This window comes from Mauremys mutica, chromosome 2 (assembly GCF_020497125.1).
Source record: "Mauremys mutica isolate MM-2020 ecotype Southern chromosome 2, ASM2049712v1, whole genome shotgun sequence".
NCBI lineage: Eukaryota > Metazoa > Chordata > Testudines > Geoemydidae > Mauremys > Mauremys mutica.
In genome coordinates, this window is record NC_059073.1 from 78,779,998 (window position 1) to 78,799,693 (window position 19,696).

At 45.4% G+C, this 19,696-nt stretch overlaps 1 protein-coding gene across 1 annotated transcript in view; it reads left to right on the forward strand.

Annotated features, from left to right (window-relative positions):
- Positions 1 to 16,236: 16,236 nt before the first annotated feature.
- Positions 16,237 to 19,696, forward strand: part of LOC123364542 (opsin-5-like) — a 75,693-nt gene continuing 72,233 nt past the window's right edge. Inside the window, exon 1 of the mRNA XM_045006756.1 lies at positions 16,237 to 16,456. The gene's annotated coding sequence lies outside the window, so the exon portion shown is untranslated. The remainder of the gene's footprint in view (positions 16,457 to 19,696) is intronic.

Here is a 19,696-nt window from a genome sequence, read left to right on the forward strand (position 1 = left end):
CAGTTCCTGCAGTCTCTGAAAAGCATTTGCATTCTTGGCTGAGCTCCAAATGCTTCTAGGGTCAAAAACAGTGTCCGCGGTGGGTCAGGGCATAGCTAGGCAATTTACGCACCCCCCCCCACCCACCCCCAGAAGTGAAAGGGAAAACAATCCTCTCTTGACTCTTTTACATGTCACCCTATCTTTACTGAATGCTGCAGATAGACGTGATGGTGCAGCACTCAACACCAACATCCTTGCTCCCCCCACGCTATGGATGGCTGATGGTACAATATGGCTGGTATCCGTCCTCATCATCAGCCTATTGGCACATGGGGCAGTGCAAAAGGACTGGTAACCATGCTGACTAGCATCTGTTAGGTCGATCAAGGGCGCCTGGCCCTAATTTTTCCTGGTAGATGGTACAGTATGGCTGATAACCATCGTCATCATAGCAACAGGGGGCTGAGCTCCATCAGCCCCCACCCTTCATGTGTAAAGAAAAGATTCAATTGCCCCTGGACTAGCAGAGGGATGCTGGGCTCCTCTCCTACACACTCCTTACTGTCCTGTCTGGACTATCATAGCAGCTGGAGGCTGCCTTCCACTCATATCTCACTAACAAGTCACTATTAGTTATTAGGAATGTCTTATTCCTGCATTCTTTATTACTTCATCACACAAGTGGGGGGACAATGCTACGGTAGCCCAGGAAGGCTGAGGGAAGAACGGAATCAACAGGTGGGGTTGTTGCAGGAGCACCCCCTGTGAATAGCATACAGCTCATACTTTCTGCAGGATCTGACACAGAGCAGCTGTGCTCTCTGGTTCTATGATAAAGTGGTTCTCTAGTACACTTGCCCATATTCTAGGCAGGACTGATTCTATTTTTAGATACCAAAAAGGAGGGATTGACTCACGGAGTCATTCCCAATTTTGGCTTTTGCGCCCCTGGCTAAGAGCAGCCAGGGGCACTTATGACAGCAACAGATGGTGCAGTGCAAAAGGACTGGTAGCCACGATCATCTTATTACCAATTTATGGCATGGTAGATGGTACAATATGGCTGGTAACCATCTCTGCTATCATGCAAAAGCATGCTGCTGTGTAGTGCTGCTGAATCGCCTCTGTGAGCGGCATCTAGTACACATACGGTGACAGTCACAAAAGGCTAAACAGGCTCCATGATTGCCATGCTATGGCATCTGCCAGGGCAATCCAGGGAAAAAAGGCACGAAATGCTTGTCTGCCGTTGCTTTCCCAGCGGAAGGAGTGACTGACGACATTTACCCAGAACCACCCGCGACAATGATTTTTGCCGCATCAGGCACTGGGATCTCAACCCGGAAATTCCAAGGGGCGGGGGAGGCTGCGGGAACTATGGGATAGCTATGGAATAGCTACCCACAGTGCAATGCTCCAGAAATCGACGCTAGCCTTGGACCGTGGACGCACACCACTGATTTAATGTGTTTAGTGTGGCTGCGCACACTCGATTTTATACAATCTGTTTTGTTAAACCGGTTTATGTAAATTCGGAATAATCCCGTAGTGTAGACGTACCCTTTGTTTGCAAAGCTGGCAAAATGTTTAGGTGTGGGGGGAAACATAAACTGAAAACCTTTTGTTAAATCAGCTTTTCATTTCAAGCTTCATGATGAAAAATACAATCTAAGTTGATTCAAGAAACAAAACTCAAAGCCTCAGTACGCTAACTGGCAGCATCATATAGCTATAATTACATCTGGTATCCTAGCAATTCTATCCTGCAGTTCATGGACAGTCAGGCTGAATTTTGTGACACAAATCTGTGAAAAGCAAGAAGGATAGAAGAGAACACTGATTTCTAAAGGTCAATATTGATGCTCCTTTTGGGTCGAAGTGGTTGGCCAGTATTTGGGGCCTTGCAGGATTTCCTTTTGCTAGGAGGAGAAATGAATGACGAGTCAGGCGTATTTTTACAAAGAATGTACACAAAGTCCTGCTTCCCTGAATACAGTAGAAACAAACAGTTTCCTTGCTCAAATTATCAAACCTGCCTTTCCAGTCAGTTCTGTACCCAAGAAGCTCTGTTTCTTGGCTTCCTCCCAGGGTCGTGTTCAGCACTGCCTCTCACTTTCGGCTAAGTTTTTCTTTCTCACACATGGCTTACTAAATAACCCCCTAGCCCAGGGATTTCCCTACCCCACCCCCGAATTTCCCCAACACCTCCCCCAGTTTTTTGAACTAGTTAGTTACATACAATGTTGCCAGTTTAGTGATTGTTTGGAAATTTGAATTGAAATTGAAACATTAGTACACACTTTAAAAGCATATACAGTGTATGATAAAATATGTGTATCTGAAAAAGTATAATAGATTTGAAAAGTATGAACATAGACTAGCTTCCTTGTACAGCTTTTGTTTTTTTATGACCATGTCAGTGCATTCATTTCAGGGACATTGGCCAACCTAATAATTTCAAATGATGATTTGTAAGCAAAGTCTAAATGAGCTCTCCCAGACAGCTAGAGATGAGCTAGGGGCTGGGGGAAAAGGCTTCAGGACCAGATTGTATTTACATTCACACCTAATCTACCTAGGTATCCAGCAAAAAGAGCTGCATTGCCCAAGTGATAGATTTTTGGCTGGGGTTGGGTTACACATAACTTGAATGTGGGGTTGGGAGGGGGTAATGTAGTGTTGTTGTTCTGATTGTATGAGTAAAGGGCAGTAGAACTGTACTTAGCCTGTGCTGATTGAGGGCATCAAGAAAGAGGGTGAGGACAGGTGTTTTGCTTGATGGTCTGCCTGAGTCGCAAGTACTATTTGACCTGCCCCTTTCCACTGTTTAAAGACAGAGCTGATTAGGTTCCATAAATAGTCTTTTGCTTTAAGTGACCACTACAGCTGAAATCAGGTCTAAGTGCTTAGACCTGCTGTGAGACAGTGTTTCTGTGGAAGAGATGGCCCAGTCTGTATTAGCAGTGAGGTTCCCCCCACTGAGAGCTCAGCTGAACTCACTGAGAGCTGGGTGGAACCTCAAGAGACCAACTAGCAGAAGTCACAGTGGCAGGTGGCAGCAGAAGGTGATAGCACAGGGCCACTGGCAACAGAGTGGTGGAGTGAATGGTGGCACAACGAACAACACTGGCCAGAGCGAACAGTGAACAGCTGGAGGAACGAGCAAGGTGCCTTCTTGCCCACTGCCTGGGTGGTGAACTCATATGAAAGCACCTCTGAACTCTGAGTCTCCACTGACCAAGGACCACACCGGTGAGCGTTAATGACGATGTTAAGAATGCTGGAGACACAACACAGTTCATGCGAACAAACATGGCTGTGGCATCATAGTTTCTATTTAAGCAAAAGATACCACACACTACAAACTGGAGGCCAATGTTAAGTGCATTCTCACTTGTTCATCCTGAAGTTGAACACTGGTTCCAAACAAGACTGGCAAATGCTCACTATCTTTCTGCAAGAAACACAGCTGACTGGCTAGAAGCATGTGGTGCAACAGTGAAAGGCTCAACAGTTGAAAAAATGAAGAACACTCTCACCACAAAAAAATTTTATACGTGGCTGATGAATGCACCAATGCAAATGGGCCTCAAGTATTAAGTCATTGTGTATGTTATCTTGATGTCAGCGGTAGGCCAGTAGATGCATTTCTAGATCTTCATGTTATAGAAGACATATCGGCTGTATCTGTGACAACCCACATCTTAGAGTTAAATGCTTGTCAATTAGACCCCAAATAAATGGCTGCTTGGGCATTTAATGGAGCTGCAAACTTCTCTAGAAGACGTGGTGGAGTACAAGATTTGCTCAGAGAAAAGTGTATCCCTAATTTCTCCTATACATGCTGCAGAGGCCATCTACTCCAACTAGCGCTAGTACGAACTGCAGACTCTTCAAACGACATTTAAAAAGCTATAAATTTAATGTCTTCATTAAAGACTGAATATCTTGGAAAATATAAAAGATACACTGGGACTGAAGTTCAAATGAGTTCAACCTTGGAAAACCCTTTAGCTTTCTCATGAGTGATCCTTGGCTGTTGTCTTAAAATTACTCCAGCCATTATTATTGGCTTTGTAAAATATATCTACCAAGATGGGATGGATCTAAGTAGTGAGGCTGGTGGATTACTTTCTCTACTATGTTCAGAGAAGACTATTGCCATTCTCTCTTTCGTAAGTCTACTGTTGAAACCACTTGGGTCATTAAACAATGCCATCCAGACATCTGCTACAACAGTAGTAGATCTTTTGTCCAGCAATAGAAGCTACATGTAGATCAGTCAGAGAGCTATTCATTGAAAAAGTACTGGAAGAAGCAAAGACTGTCCAGAAGTTGACTAATGAAGGCATTTATATTGAATCCTTAAATGAAGAGGACAAGAAGTGTTTAAGACAACTGAAAGTACATAGACTTGATTCTTAACCTACAACAGCGACTTACAGATTCTACTCAACCTCTACGTAGCTTTTACAGGTCCCTGTCCTATAAAACACCTCCAGTTGAGTGGAGTGAGGCACTACCAACAATGGGGCTGCTATGTGCTCAGGACAGAATAGAGAATTTGAACATTGGAATATCATACAACAAGTCAAATCTTCATTAATTTGAACTTCTTTTTTTTTATCATCACTAGTGGCTTGACCCAATCTTCATGCTACGTTTCCTGGGATGAAAGAAGTAGGGAGTTCATCTCTTGCTTCTCCCAGTCACAACAGCTACAGCTGAGCGTTCTTTCAGAACACAAAATTCTATTCAATGAGGCAAAAGAAGTCGCCTGCTGCCTGATCATGTGAATGATCTAATGAGCATATCAGTTGAAGGAATGGAAGTACCAGACACATGAGAAGCCACCAAAGATGGCTTCCACCATTCAAAAAGTTCATTAAGAGAGTTGTGCAGAATTATAACAAGAAACCAAGAAGGATGTAGATGATGTGCTTCATAGAAGGCTTGAGTAGCCAACTTTAATTTGTGTGATTTTAAAACAGTTAACGCTAATAAAATTGGTCATGAAACATTTTTCAGTTTTTTACTATGGTGCCATAGAGCCCACTTTCACCCTCACTGTCTCACCCCTCATCGGCCCTGCCCCCTGTAAATTCAAACACCCACCCTAATTTCAATTCCTGTGGAAAATGCTTCCCTAGCCCCTGTGTTTGCCACCAGTCCCAGCTAATCCCCTCAGTCCACATAGTCTAGCTTCTGACCAGACCTTACCATGTATCCCACTGCTTTGGCCTGTGGCTGGAAACAACAAGCCATCACTACATAGTGGCATTTAACTGCTCTCTCCTTTTAGTCTGATCAGAGTGCTTAGTGCACACACCTGATTTAACAAGGCCTTTGCTTGTCTATAGATCCAACACCTACTTGATGGCAGCCTTTAAGTTCAAGACTAACTATAATGTGTATATTCAGGTTCATATTTTAATAGTTTTTTACATATTGGTAAAGAAAGGACTTGAAAAAGGAGCAGTGTAATGGAGGTATTGGCATTTGCCATAAATATGGCATAAAACATGTGTATATTAAATGTAAACTCTTTTTATTGGCGGAATTCCAAGCAGTATCTTGTGGTGGTTTTAATTTTTACTTCCTGGGATTTATTAGAATACACTTGGGAATTTAGTTTGGTTCTTGTCCTCACTGTGAACATAGAGGTGGATCTTTATCTATGATTAAGTCAGGCTTTTGCTTCTTGCACATAAGCTGTCTATTGCTGACCAGCTGGGTGGTTCAGACTACTTGCCTAAACTGCCCAAGAGAAATCTGCTGCTTGCCTCGTATTCACACTCCTGCTGGGGCAGGGAAAGGGAGGGATTAAAAAGAAAAAAGTGAGATGCTATTGCATTTTCCTGTGACTTCAGAATTGGCAAAATGCTTCAAAGGGAAGAATATACATTAACGATGTTGCTTGATCTTGAGTAATGGAATTGCTTGGCACCTTCCAGCTCACATAGACATAACTGAAATAATGACTGTACAAATATTAGAAGCCTTATCACTCCAGGCTAGATCCACTACACGAGACAAGGAGGCAGAGCCCTCAGCTGATGTAAATTGTCACAGCTCCATTAGAGTGAATGAAGGATGTGCCCCAGAATATCTTCCTGGGACATCAGGAAATGTGAGTGAGAGTAAACACCACAAGGGTTAGCAATAGAAACAACCACGAGGCACCTGCAATATTTCTCTTTAAAGGCTTTATAGCATTTCACATAGAAAACACAATAAGTAGGTGCCAAGGCACATGAGCCAAGAATTCATTTGTAGCATATAATATCACATTACTGAATGCTGAACAGCATCTGAATAGGGTAGTTGGACTTTTCCCCCCCCATATACGCTCCAAGTGGAGCCAAGATGTGTAAGAAAATGAAACCCTATGCTACGTTGATAGGAAAAAGTTACATAATGTCCACAGACATCAAGAAAAATACCCTTTTGTCTAGAAGGAAATAAAATGACATGTGGCAGACTCTGGCAAAAATTACTGTTTTCCTACCTTAGGCCAGATCTGGTGGGGAACTTAGAATTTTTGGTTGCATTTGTAAAACAATTCTTTTTGCTGCCTTCAACCAAATTGTAGTCCACTCCTGTCCACCTTGATCATGCCAATGTCCATTAGGATGACCTGATGATTCTGATGTGGATTAGTGAGCTGATTCTTGTGATCTTCCCAAACTTAACTAACACTCTCTCACACTTTTTTTGTGTAGTATATGTAACCTTTAGGGCCCCATATAGACCTGCTAGCTATGTGGTGCTTCAGGGTTGAAGCTAATCTCCGTATCTGAGAAATAAGGATGAGATTTAATGTGGGAGGGCAGATTATCCCACATATGCCTACCATGAGATTCTTACTCCTTCCTCTGAAGCATCTGCCAGAAACAGGACACTGACCTAGAGGGACTCCAGGTCTGATTCAGTATGGTAGTTCCTACGTGGAGCCCAGGCTATTTACTCTGGACTCCATGCACAGTTGCCCACATTTAGAAAAAAATGGAAAAGGAGAGTTATCCAATTAAGCGGAGGATTTGTGGGCCACTAGCATCTCAGCATTTTCTTGGTGGCTAGATTGGGGGTGACTGTACATCTAGTGAATTTTTAGAATAGTACTGTAAAGTGTTTAAATACTACTATCCCCATTTTACAGCTGAGGACAGGAAGGTTAAATAACTTGATTAATCCCACAAAAAGTGTCTGTATCAAAGCCAGGGTAAGAGTGCAGGATGTAGTGTTCTCAATCCCGTGTCTAGTCCACTGGAGCTCTCTGCCCTGCAGCTATTTAGACATGAGACTGTGTAACCTCTAGTCAAGCTGATCCTCTGGCTGCTCAGCTGAGGAAGCTGGCTCAGCTGCAGGTAGCTGGTGTGGCGAGAGTAGAGGCAGCAGGGTGTGATGGTCTCAGAGTACCCAGGGCTGAGAGTCACCTTGTCACCAGGGCAGTGTCTTGTTTGTGCTTAGATGGGTGTCTGCTCCCTGACACCAGCAGCCCATTAGCCACTCAAGCACTCGTCTCTGCCCTCTGCCAGCCATTAGTTTGTCTTGCAGGCTGTGACCCAGGGTCCCAGTGGGGAGCCAGCTGTGGTCACTCGATTAGGCAGCCAAACCCCCAAAAGCTGGTGGATATTCCAATACTTAGATTCACCAACCCAGCATATAACAGCTTCTTTATTACCTTACTAGTTACTCTGAAGTCCAAACAACACAAATTCCCTTAAAGTGATCCAGCCTCAGGCCTCCATCCAGATACCCATGTCAAATATGATGAAAACTTCTTCTTTCATCACATAAAAGAGAAGGTTCTACCAATCTCAAAGGATCGGACACTTTAATGAATGAGGTTAATGAATGTTTCAGATCTTCGCCAAATACACGCTACAGCTGATTCTTATTAACTAAAATAAAATTTATTAAACACAGAAGAGTATGGTTAAAAGATCAATATACATACAGACATGCACTCAATTCATTGAGGTGCAGATTGATTCATAGCTGAGATGGTGAGCTTCGTAGTTGCAAAGAGTTCCTTTAGATTTCAGTTCATAGGTCATAGTCCAATGTTCAAATTTCATATTCAGGGTGTACTAGAATAACTGGGACCTCAGTCTTGTGACTCAAACTTCCCCTGATGAAGTCTAAGCAGTTCTGAGATGACAGAATCAGGACCCAAGGATCTTCTATCCAATTTCATGTCCTCTTTGACAAGATGGGATTTCCTCTGGGAACAAAAGGTAATTAGGATGACTTTGAAGGAGGTTCATCACTGGTACTTTGCTATATGAATTAACTTAAGGCCATTTGCTTTTTCCTCCACCATTCACAGTACATTTCAAAGAGAGATGAATACCAAGATATCCTGAAATATCCCATGTTACAATTCAGTTTAATGATATCCGAATACAGCATAGACAGGGACTGTTGATTACATTGTGGACCCTACTCGTACATATGTAAATACACAAACAGTATCTCCCTAGTCTTGTGAGGGTTATTTATTTTGCAGGATGTTTAACCCTTTCTAGCCATGCGTCACACCGGCTAACAATAGATACACCCCAATCCCTGAATCCCTTTGAACTGTTCCTTTGTAGTGTCCAGCCCCTTCTCCACTGAACACCCACAGAAATAACAGCTCTGCTCTCCCCAAAGGAACAGTACACATCAGCTTGTAAGAGTCAGCTCAGGACCAGCACTTTACATAAAATCACTGCGTTAAGATCTATTTATAGTGAAAACATGGATAAGTCTAGTATACAAGATTCAAGTGATAATGAGTAAGGGTACTGGAAACAAAAGGTTGTATATAAAACAAATTAAAAATGTGCGTTCCAGAAACTGGACTTAACTAACAGGTTAACGTCTTGTTTAAAGTCCTTTGCAGCGTTTTCAACCAAGGTTGGCCGGGATCGCATCTTCATGAATGTAAATACATTGTCTCTTTGCTTCCTATGTGCAGGATGAGGCGGTGTCTTCTTCGCCTCCTACCAGTCCTTAATTTGTGCCAGGGCTTGCCAGGGCTTAAACCTGCCACCTCTCGTTTCAGCAGTTTGTAGCCCTGGCACCTCTGGGCTTGCTGCATCAATTATGAATGTAAAAAGATTGCTTGAGCCCCAGCACCTCTTTCAGTACAAATGAAGCACTGACTCCTATATATACCTCCCACAGTTCATTGTCTCCCTTCGGCTAGGATAACCACACGTAGCTTGTAGGTTTTTTTGAGTGCAGCTTCCTTGTTGACTTTAAATTTCTTTGTAAACATCTGACTGTGTGTAAATAGACATCCATTGTTACTTTACAATGCTTAATTTATGTGCTGATAGAAATCTAGATTTCTGATTGCCTGTCTGGAGGAAAACCTCTTTTCACCTCTGCTGGTGATTAATGCCTTGATATAGCCTTAAACATGTTTTTGGTATGTGTGTGTTGTATAATTACAGCTCCTTACATAATACCTGTACATACATTTCATTAATATTGTTATGAAATGTCCAATATGACCCCAGCTTTCATTTAACACCTTGTATGACATTCTTTGCTGAACCAGAATGCATACCGCAGAATCAAGATATTCTTGTAACCGCCTTACCAGTTGACATTATGGGGTTCTTGGGCACAGATGGTCCAGTAGTTAATGTGCTAGTTTGGGACCTGGCTTCAGTCCCCTGCTCTCCCCCAGGCTTCCCGTGTGACTTTAGGCAATTCACTTGGTCTCTCGGTCAGTTTCCTGAATCTGTAAAATGGGAATGATAGCACTTCTCTACATCTCAAGGATGTTGAGGATAAATACATTTAAAGATTTGTGAGGTGCTCAGACCCTACTGCAAAGGGAGCCACAAGTACCCTAGATGGACAGTTTGTCTCAACTGTAATGTGGTTGGTGGCAAACTGACCAATGCTGGGGCCCCACAACACATAACAATAGAGGGAACTTATTCCTATAGTTCTCAGACTCCAAAAGCCAGGGATCTGTAAATAATCTTTGGGATACTGACTGTTCAACTAGTAGATTTTTTTTTAAGGGCACCAAGTGGATCAAGTGTCCAATTACTCTGGTATTTAGTGCTTTCATTTACCGGTAAATACACTTAGGTGTACTGATAGTCCATTAGTTTGTGACTCAAACTTTTGTTTTCAGATCTCCTTGCTAAAGTAGGCACAGTCTATAGTCTTTGGAGTAATTTGCTACCCATGCAATATTCTAGCTTTAAAATTTCCTGAATGATTGGCAGTTTCTGAATTCTAAGTGTTGCCTACTTAAAGATGGCTTAGTAGAAGGAATGGAAAAACTAAGCTTTTTGTATCTGTTCACATCCGATTCAGCCAGTTGTCTGAGGGCAGATCAAGTAATAGAACAGGAAGAGGCATTAGTGTTTAAGCCTAGCTGAGCAGAGGAAAGGAACATGGTATGAGAGTCAAGCTCAAGAATTAGGCTAGGGAGGAGAGCTCTTGTAGAGTGAAGAGCTCTGGGTGAAATAAGGAAAGGGTCTAACAATTTATATGGAGGTGCAGAAATCATTGGCTGCTCCACATGATGGCTTCCTGACAACATCTGTTAAGCCGTATCTTAATATCTGTGTAATTTTACTTAAATCATGGAAGACTGTTTCTTGGTTGATACAATATAGATATTCCCACCCACCCCCTTTAGTTTGGCTAGTAGAATGCTTTTGCAGGTGGGTGGAGACTACCTAATATTGACCTCCCACTATTAGGTCATGTATTTGTTTTATTTAGACACTTGTATGATGGTCTATGTATATGTTTGTAAAGAGAACATCGCGTATGACTAGTAAGCCACCAGGGCCAGAATAAACTAAGTCTGTGAATACATACACCAGTTAGGAAAAGGTTGAAATAACATCAATAATCTCCACAGTAGGAAGAGGGACCCATTTTCTTACCACCTAATTTGTTATAGGTTTGTGATAATTACTGAATTAACATTTGACATTAACTTCATTGAAGTAAAAATTTGGTGGCTTTTGTCATCACTGAATTAAATGAACAGGAACAAGCTTGACAACTGATATATAGTTCTAGTTGTTGCCTGTCTCTCTGCGGGGACTCGAACCCCAACATAGTTGAAAACAAACGTTTGGCTAGATTGTTTAGCTAGTGTATATAATTGTCTAAAGAACACATAATTAGAAAATGATTTCATCAAAAAAAATTTTTACTGGGGGAATAAACATCAAGCTTAGAACAGAAATAGATTCAGAAGCCAAAATTGTCATCCTCAACATCTCTATCAACATAATTAGACATCTTTACAGGCAAAAACTAACCAGAATAATCACACAACCACTTGTCGTTCATACTGTTAGTGGCTCTTTAAGAACTGAGCCGCCATGTTGGAGGCATATGGCTGCTTGTTTAATAAGGGGTAGTTGTTCATGTTCAGTATTTGACTTGCCAGTTATGGCTCTGATCCTGCAACCCTTTACTCATTGTCACTGCTGGGAGGGAGGGAGGGAGGGCTCAGTTTCTCCTGACCAACCCTCCTTGCTCTCAATCAGATCAGTTCTTGCACCCTCACCTTCAGTTAAGTCTATCAGTTCTTCACTTTTTGCCTGGTTGTTTTTTCTTGGAGGCAGTCTGGTGCAGGGCTGTCGCCACCTTGCTATCCCAGGCCTTTCTACCTCCCTTTCCTTCTCTGCACTCTCCCCTTTATGGCAGCCCTTGCTTCCTCTATTGGTTGCTGCTGTGGGTGCCTATCTCCATGATTGGCAGCTGCATGGGACTATGATAAAGCTGCTCGCTTGCAAACAGGAGAGACTCTCCTCTCTCCCCCCACCCATCTATGTTCAGTATGGGATTTGTAGAAAAATTACTGCCCTGAGTGCAGCAAGCCCAAGCTCTTTAAAGTGCTAGTGTAGACAGCGCTCAGAGCTAATCCCCTCGAGGAGTGCTGGGAGAGCTGTCTCCCAATGCTTGCGCCTGACCACTCTTGCACTTCAAAGCACTGCTGTGGGAACGCTTTGAAGTTTCCAGTGTAGACGCACACATGCACATGAGCAGTCCCATTGTATCACAAATGTAAAGTTAAGCATGGCCTTTATTTTCTTGTTTGTGTGTGACTCTTGTGTTTGAATGGTGCTATTTGTTGGAAATACTGCAATATATACAATGTATTTGAATTTCATTAAGAATATGTAGGCTGTCTACCCTTAATTCATTTTTAGAGTGTGTGTGTGTGTGTGTGTGTGCGCGCGCGCGTGTGTGAGAGAGACATAGTGCTTAGTTTTAGTGCTTGAAACCATTTAAAAATGGTGATATGATATAAACATTAATTTTCATTCTCATACATGAACATTAGAAAGTGTGTTCATAGGACTGGTTTTTCTTTTTTGTGTTGCTTCTATTTCTTCCCATTTGTCCTTTTGAAAATGACTGACTTCATGCTGAAACACAATTTTTTCTGTTCACCTTTCACCATAACAAATGATAAAGAGCAACCAATGATTTCTTGAGCTCACTTTAATATTGAATGTGGTTCTTCTTCTTTTTACATTTGTTTTTCCTAGGGATTTAGAACAAATGAATAAAAGCAACTGTACTGTATCTGACTTCATTTTGGGGTGTTGTATGTAGGTAGTTTCCCCCCCCCTCACAATACCTGTGGCATCCTTTCAAAATCAGTTCTCTTTTGTAAGTACTTTGGAGGCCAACACGTTTCTCTTGATGCTTTATGACAAGTGAATAATTTAGTGAAAGTGACATGAAAATACACCTCATGGCTTTGCTATGAAATGTGAACAGTTAGGCAGAGTTTTCATGTTTACATAATCCCCTGGCTCTGACTCCACATTAGAACAACACCCTGCCCCTGAAGCGCTTCTGTAGTTGTGGACACGGCCAGAATTGCTGCTCTGTGTTGGGAAGGGAACACTAAAGGCTGGAGGAAACAGGAAGTTACCCCTGACTTGCACCAAAGCTCTGAGTGAAAGCCTCACTTGCAGGGCACAGACCTGGCAGGACTGGAACCAGCTACCAAGTATTAATATCTGGACCTATTGTTGTTGCAACAACGTGTAAACCACTGCCAGTGGCCTCGCATGCTTCTCCTTCCTGTCCGCCCTGTGTCTGGAGGGGTGTTAACTGGCCACTTCACCTTGAATGGTCCCTTGAAATATGTTCAGTCACAGTCTATTCCAACCTTGTATTTAGCAGTGACAGGAGTTTCCCAGCCCCGCAGAAGAGCTCGCTAGCTGGAAAGCTATTCATATTCTCTCCCTCCTCGCCCCCCATTAGCTAGCCAAGGTGGGGAAGAGAGGCCCCCGAGGTGGGGGAAGTGCAGGCTGAGCCTCCAGGCGCTGAGGCACAGCCCCGCCTAGCGCAGGGAGGCCAGGCACCCCGGCTCTGGCTGGCGGCGCGGCTCGGGCAGGCAGCGAGCCGCAGGGGCTTCTGCCCAGAGCCGGCAGGTTGCAGCCTTGTGCCGAGCGAGTCTGTGAGGCTCGCGCGGCGTCAGCCCGGAGCGGGGCGGGCGAGGCACGTGGAGACAACCGGGGTCTGCGGGGTGTTTGCGGGTGCGGCGGAGGGGGGAGCAGTGCGGCTCCTCACGTGGCGGAGTCTGGGCCCGCGCCTGTTAACACTTCATGCGCCTGCCAGTGTCTGCGCCGCACACAACCCATTCCCCGGCCGGCAGCTCCCCGCGGCTGCGGCCCCTTCCTGGCAAAGCTCGGGGGTGGACGTTACACTCCTGAATGCGATCTGCCCTTGTGTCTGACGGGCTCTGCTTTCTATCCCTTCCCTCACCCGATCGCTGGCTCCCCTTCTCAGGCCTACCTGGCGCGGAGCCTGGGCTTGTGGCCAAAAGCCACTTGCAAGGAAAAGAGCCTCCAGGCATCAGCCTGTCTGTAACTCCGACTGCAGCTCCCCCCGCCCCGCCTCTCTTGCAATAAAGTCCTCGGGGGGAGGGGGGGAAATCCCCTGGAAAAACCCGTTGTTTGTTGTTGGTTGTTGTAATGGTCTTAAACATTAGGCGCAACCAGTGTTTTTTGGCAGCCCCAAGGAGAAGGGAAGCTCCGGGGGATGAGACCGCTCAGCAGCCTGGGCAGCGCTGCCTGCAAAAACAGTGGGAAAAGATAAAGCTGGGGCTACGTGGCCTGGATCCTGTCTATTTTTGGTCCCCAATTCCCAAACTGTTTAATTAAAGAGTACAAGCCTAGCAGCTGCTCCTGCACTAAACAATGCCAGAGCATGAAGCTTCTCCGAGCATGAGCGCTTGCAAAAACTTGGATCTGGCGCACAGACATAGCCCAATCTTGCCGACAGAAACTAGTGCATAAACTGAGAACACGTCTTAAAAGCCGCCCCTGACGTCTGCTGGCCCATCATGCTGCAAAACCCCCGCTCTGGATCCTACTGAATTCATCCAACAATGTGGTCCTTGTCCTCCAACTTCCATGGCATGAGTAGAGAACAGGTGCAGCTGCTCCCATTATACCTCCAAAATTCCAGCCCGTGGTACATCACACACCTGATACAGCATAAGCGCTACAAAACCCAGTGTCAGCGTCTGGATCCAGCTTGATTTTTGGCCGCAAGTCCCAAATGTGCAACGTAAATATGCTTGTTCCTCCTGCAGTGGAAAAGTTGGATCTTGGCGCATCCTGTCCCAGTAGTACTGGCAAAACAGATCCCTGGTGCACCTTGTGGCTAGACAGCAGATGTAGTCATCCCTTTACATCAAATACATCTGTACCCGATGCACTGAGTTTCTATGAAGCCACAGTAATCCAGGTACCGCATCTTGATCTTTCTAGATATTGCCATATTTCAGACCATAAACTTGAGATTTGGCAGTGAAAGGAATGTAGCCGGTCAGGACGACCATTCTATATGGTTTTAGCTAATGAACTCCTCACTGGAGATTTTTTTTCCCCCAGGGCAGGCTAGAGTACTTAGGAACACATCTTCCATTGGTGTTCTCAAACTGGGGGCTGGAACCCCTTCAGGGGTTGCGAGGTTATTACATGGGGGGGGGGTCATGAGCTGTCAACCTCCGCCCCAAACCCCGCTTTGCCTCCAGCATTTATAATGGTGTTAAATATATTAAAAGGTGTTTTTAATTTATAAGTGAGGGTCGCACTCAGAGGCTTGCTTTGTGAAAGGGGTCACCAGTTAAAAAATAAATAAATAAAAAATTGAGAGCCACTGCATACGTCTAGTATTCACTTGCCAGGATTTATCGTGGATGTTTATAAGTAAGTGCAGCTACATTTGACTTCTGTTAATACAGTACAATGTAGAGGTTTATGGCAGTAACTAAATAGCTGGATCCAGCAAGAACTAGGTGCCAGAAATGTGTTCGTTCTTACACTAATATTGGAGCCTGAATTTTTGTGCTCAAATAAGAGCAGCAGCAGGTGTTACCTATTTTGATACAATATGAAGCCTTCGCACCAAAAATGGCAGGCTCCAGGTGAGGTGTCTTTGCAGTGCTATTGAGCAGGAACTCACTTAGATCTGGAATGGCAGCAGCTGCCTTTCTTCTCTGTTTAGTTGGTAGAGTCTTTGGGTTTACATCAAAACAAAACACAAACAAACCACTGGAGCTGGATCCAGTAGGAGCCAGAGGCTGGGTTGATGGAAGTGGAATTTTGCAACTCTTGTGCCAGTTTCCAGATAGAGTTTGGTGGGAGCAGCTGCATTCGTCCCCCGTCCTAAATACAATACACGTTGTGGGATTAGGGTTAATATTTGGCAGGATCTGAGTTTTGTGTGTGTGTTTCCAGTGCTATTGTGGCAGCAGGATGCAGAAAGGTCCAGATATTTTTCAGCGCAAGAAGAGCGGCTGCCCTCGTTTCCTATTTAAATGGTACGATTTGGGTTTGGGAGGCTCCAGTTGCCAGGCTCCAGGTGCAGGATCTGGGTACAAGCGCTCGCCCAGGCTCTTGAATCCAGGATCTGGATCTTTTCGGGCTCAGCAGAAGTCGCTCTCGAGCCTGTATTTTGTCGGTCGCACTTCGGAGGCTGGAGCCGGCCAAGCCGCAGGATCCGTCGGCCTCCAGGGGAACTCAGCGTTCGCCTCCCGCAGAGCGAAGCCTGAAAAGCCAGGCAGGGCGCAGGCACCGTCCGCTGCCGCCTTGCAAGCCGCGGGGGGCTTCTGAGTGTCAGCCCGGGGGCGGGGGCGGGCGGCAGACCGGAAAACTCTCCCCCCACCCCAGCCTGCGCACGTCGCTCTGCTATAAGAGGAGTCCCCGAGACGGGGCGGAACGGACTGGGGTTGCCAGTGCCATGGCAAGTCCCCCCGCGCCAGCAGGAGCCGGGGAAGCGGAGGAGGGAGACGAAGAGGCGGAAAGTCCTTCAGTGGCTGCTCTGTGCGCCGCTGCCGGCGGTGCCCCTGCACGGCGGCCGCCGCCTTAGCCCCGGCGCTGGGGCAGGGGCTGGGACGGGCCCCGCCGCGTGAGCCCGCAGAGAGGATGTGGCGCCTCTAGCCAACTTCCCCCGGGCTCCGGCCAAGGTAGGTCCCCGGCGGCTGGAGAGCGCCCGGCGGGCGGCTGGGGCCGGGCAGCGGGACCCCCGCTAACAGCCGCCGAGCAAGTGCAGCCACAGGAGCGGGAGTCCCGCATTGGCCGGGCTAGGAGCTGGGGACCCAGCCGGGCAGGGGCGGGTGCAAGCACCAGTTCTCCCCGGGGAGACCGGAGCGGCGGATGGCGGCGACTGTGACTGCACTTGCGGGACAGGGGAGAGGCTCTGGGGAGTGGACGGGTTAAGGGGATCCGCAGACTAAAGGGCACCCCGCAGGCTGCAGGGCACTCAAAGGCAACTGGCTAGATCAGGAGCGTTGTGCCTGGTCTCTCTCGCACTTCTCCAAGGACCCCGGGGCTGAGTCCCGGAGCGCTCTTTCTTGCTTGATCCCATACTGTATTGCTAACCTCAAGCTTGGCGGTTGCTCTTAGTTTGCAGCGTGTGAGGTTTTGAGAGAACTTCCCTCTAATGCTGTTTGTTTACACTACTGAAGCAAAGGACAGCACCTCCTTGCCTGAATCACATCTAGTCTGGCCTGTCCTAATAGAGAGTTTTCGATTTCCTCCCCACGCCCCAAATTGCCCAGGCCCACTTGAGGACAGAGACCTAGCCTGAGAGACCAGGAAGATCTCGACGTGTTAAAGAAATTAATTCTATATCTCTTATCTCTATTACTTCGTTCAGCATTTCTGATCTACATTCGCAAGGGGAGATATGTGCGTTTATTTGGGTCTTTTGTTATTACCACAGAAATTCTCCAATCTTTTTTTTGTCATTCTCAGCTTGGGGCTCAATTTTGTAAACTTGCATGCGTTAACTACTTGCAGCAGTAAAGTTAAGTGTTTGTAGGGTCAGGCAGTTAGTCTGTAAACTCCTGGTTTGAAAAATGAATACCTATATCACTCTATGAATAACAGATCTTTTGCAATAGTTCATATGTATGTACAGTAACAGATGCCAACACTGAACCTTTTGGGCTGTAATTTCCGTGGGTTTCCTGTTCAGACATTGCCACCAGTTTTTACTGACTAAACATTGAGTAAAGGGTCATCCCTATATCCTTACTGACACATTTTACAATAGTAATATTGGAGCACTTTTAATCTTCCAAGGACAACCCTGAGGCTAAGTATTATCTCCATTTAACAAATGGGGAAATTAAAGCATATGACAGAACCAGACTGTTTTTTTTTTTATTAATAAACTAACAGTTCAATGTTTTTGTGGATTGCTTGTGAACATGCTCAGCAGGGACGGCTCCAGGCCCCTGGCTCCATGCGGGAGGTCCACTGGAGCTGCGGGACCGGTGATCGGCAGAGTGCCCCCCACGGCATGCCGCCGTGCTTGGGGCAGCTAAATGGCTAGAGCCGCCCCTGATGCTCAGCATTGCCTGCTCTCCTGAGTCTCACAATATTTGGTATTTTACTTCATGCTCTAGCTCTTGGATTCAAATTATTATGAGACTCTCAGTTCTCATTTAAAAAATAACCATAAATTCTAGCTCTTGTTATTTTGGTGAAAGGCTTGAAAACATGACTGCAACGGTCTCAAAAAAAAAAAAAAAAAAAAGGTAAAGCAAGAACCCAGAATTGATTATTTTAGAATCTGATGACTTTTAAGTCAAGCGTTTGTTTTTGTTTTTGTCTAAGGAGGGATGAACGTCATGATTTTTGAATGTTTGAGGTATTTACTGATTTGTTCTCTTTACAATTATTTGTACCTCTTCACAAACACATTTCAGCTTCTGATAAACTAAGGAATTGTTTGCTCGGATTCTTCCTTGGATTATTTGATAACAAATTTTGAGATTTGATTTGTGGATTGATTAGGGAAGGTTTTTTTTTGTTTGTTTTGTTCCCTCACTGAATGACCAAACCTTTTATAAACTGCTTCTGTTGTGATCTAAATGTAACTTAGCTAAGAAACAAGTTTAATTTAGTGATTACATAAATCTCAGCTGCTAGCCCAAAACTTGCTCTTTTGTGAACAGTCGTACAAACAAAACTTTGCTCAGATAACTGTTCTTGAGGAAAAGAGTTGAAAGGGCACAAATACTGTGGAAGTGAAATTGTTAATATTTGTCTGCCTTTACAGCCCATCAGCCACTCTGACAACATGCCCAAGTATCCTGTAAATAAGGGTATTGTGCAGCACTTGCAGTGTTGGAAGATCTGGCCTTCATGCAGTAAGAGCTATTCCATGTGTACTAAGCTTGCAGAGACATCACTGTTGCCCCTGCACTGAAGTGATCTCTGCAATGTCATCTACCAAAAGGAGACTGACCAGGGCCAGAGAATAGGTGCATTCTGTTTCCAACCTCGTTCTTCTCCATCCTATGGCACTGTACGTTTCTGTATAGAGCTTGCCCCATCCTGGAAAAGTTCCTTCAAGTTCTAACTGAGCATAGCAGGCCCCCAGCTGCAGATAGTTGGTATAATTCATCCACAACCCACCAAGCAGAATTACCTGTGACATCAAGAGCACATGCATAGGTGGCCAGTGACCTGACTGTTGGGGGAGGCTAGCTCCCGGCCCCTCTCCTTGTGCCTGAGGTCCCGTCCCTCCATCTCCGCTTCTCCTCCTTTTCCCACAGAGCTCCCCCAGCCCCAGAGCACCAGGTGGCCAAGTCCGGGTGGCAGGCTGTGCTGGAACAATTTTAATAGTGGGGGTGCTGAGAGCCATTGAACCAAATTGCAAACCCTGTATATAATGGAAGCCACTTCAAGCCAGGGGGTGCGGCAGCACCCTCCGCACCTCTAGTTCTAGCACCTATGCCGGGCAGGCAGCACAGCCCCAGTGCCAGCCACCCCCAGACCCTGTGTCAGGCCAGCTAAAGCCAGCCACCCTGTGTCAGGGCAGAATGCTGGGAACTGAAGGAGGGGATTCTGGGGGACAGGGGCACACCAGTCTGCTTGGGGAGGCATAGCCTACCGCAGCCTATGATACCCACCACCCATGGGCACACTTACTTTCCTATGGGAGGGTGTAATCTCCATGAGAAATGGCTCATAAAGAGAGTGTCTAAGCAGTGGATGAGTAAAGCTATGCCCATATGTCCACATTACAGTGTGCTCAGAGACAGCACAACCCTGACAAATCTGTTCTGCCACTTTCAGCTAGTTTGATTGCAATGAGGCTTGTACTCCAAAACGCTCTAGAAAAGTTATGATACCCAGGGAGATGCTGGTAGTAAATTCAACCTGTTTTTACATATAGTAGAGCAACAGGTGGA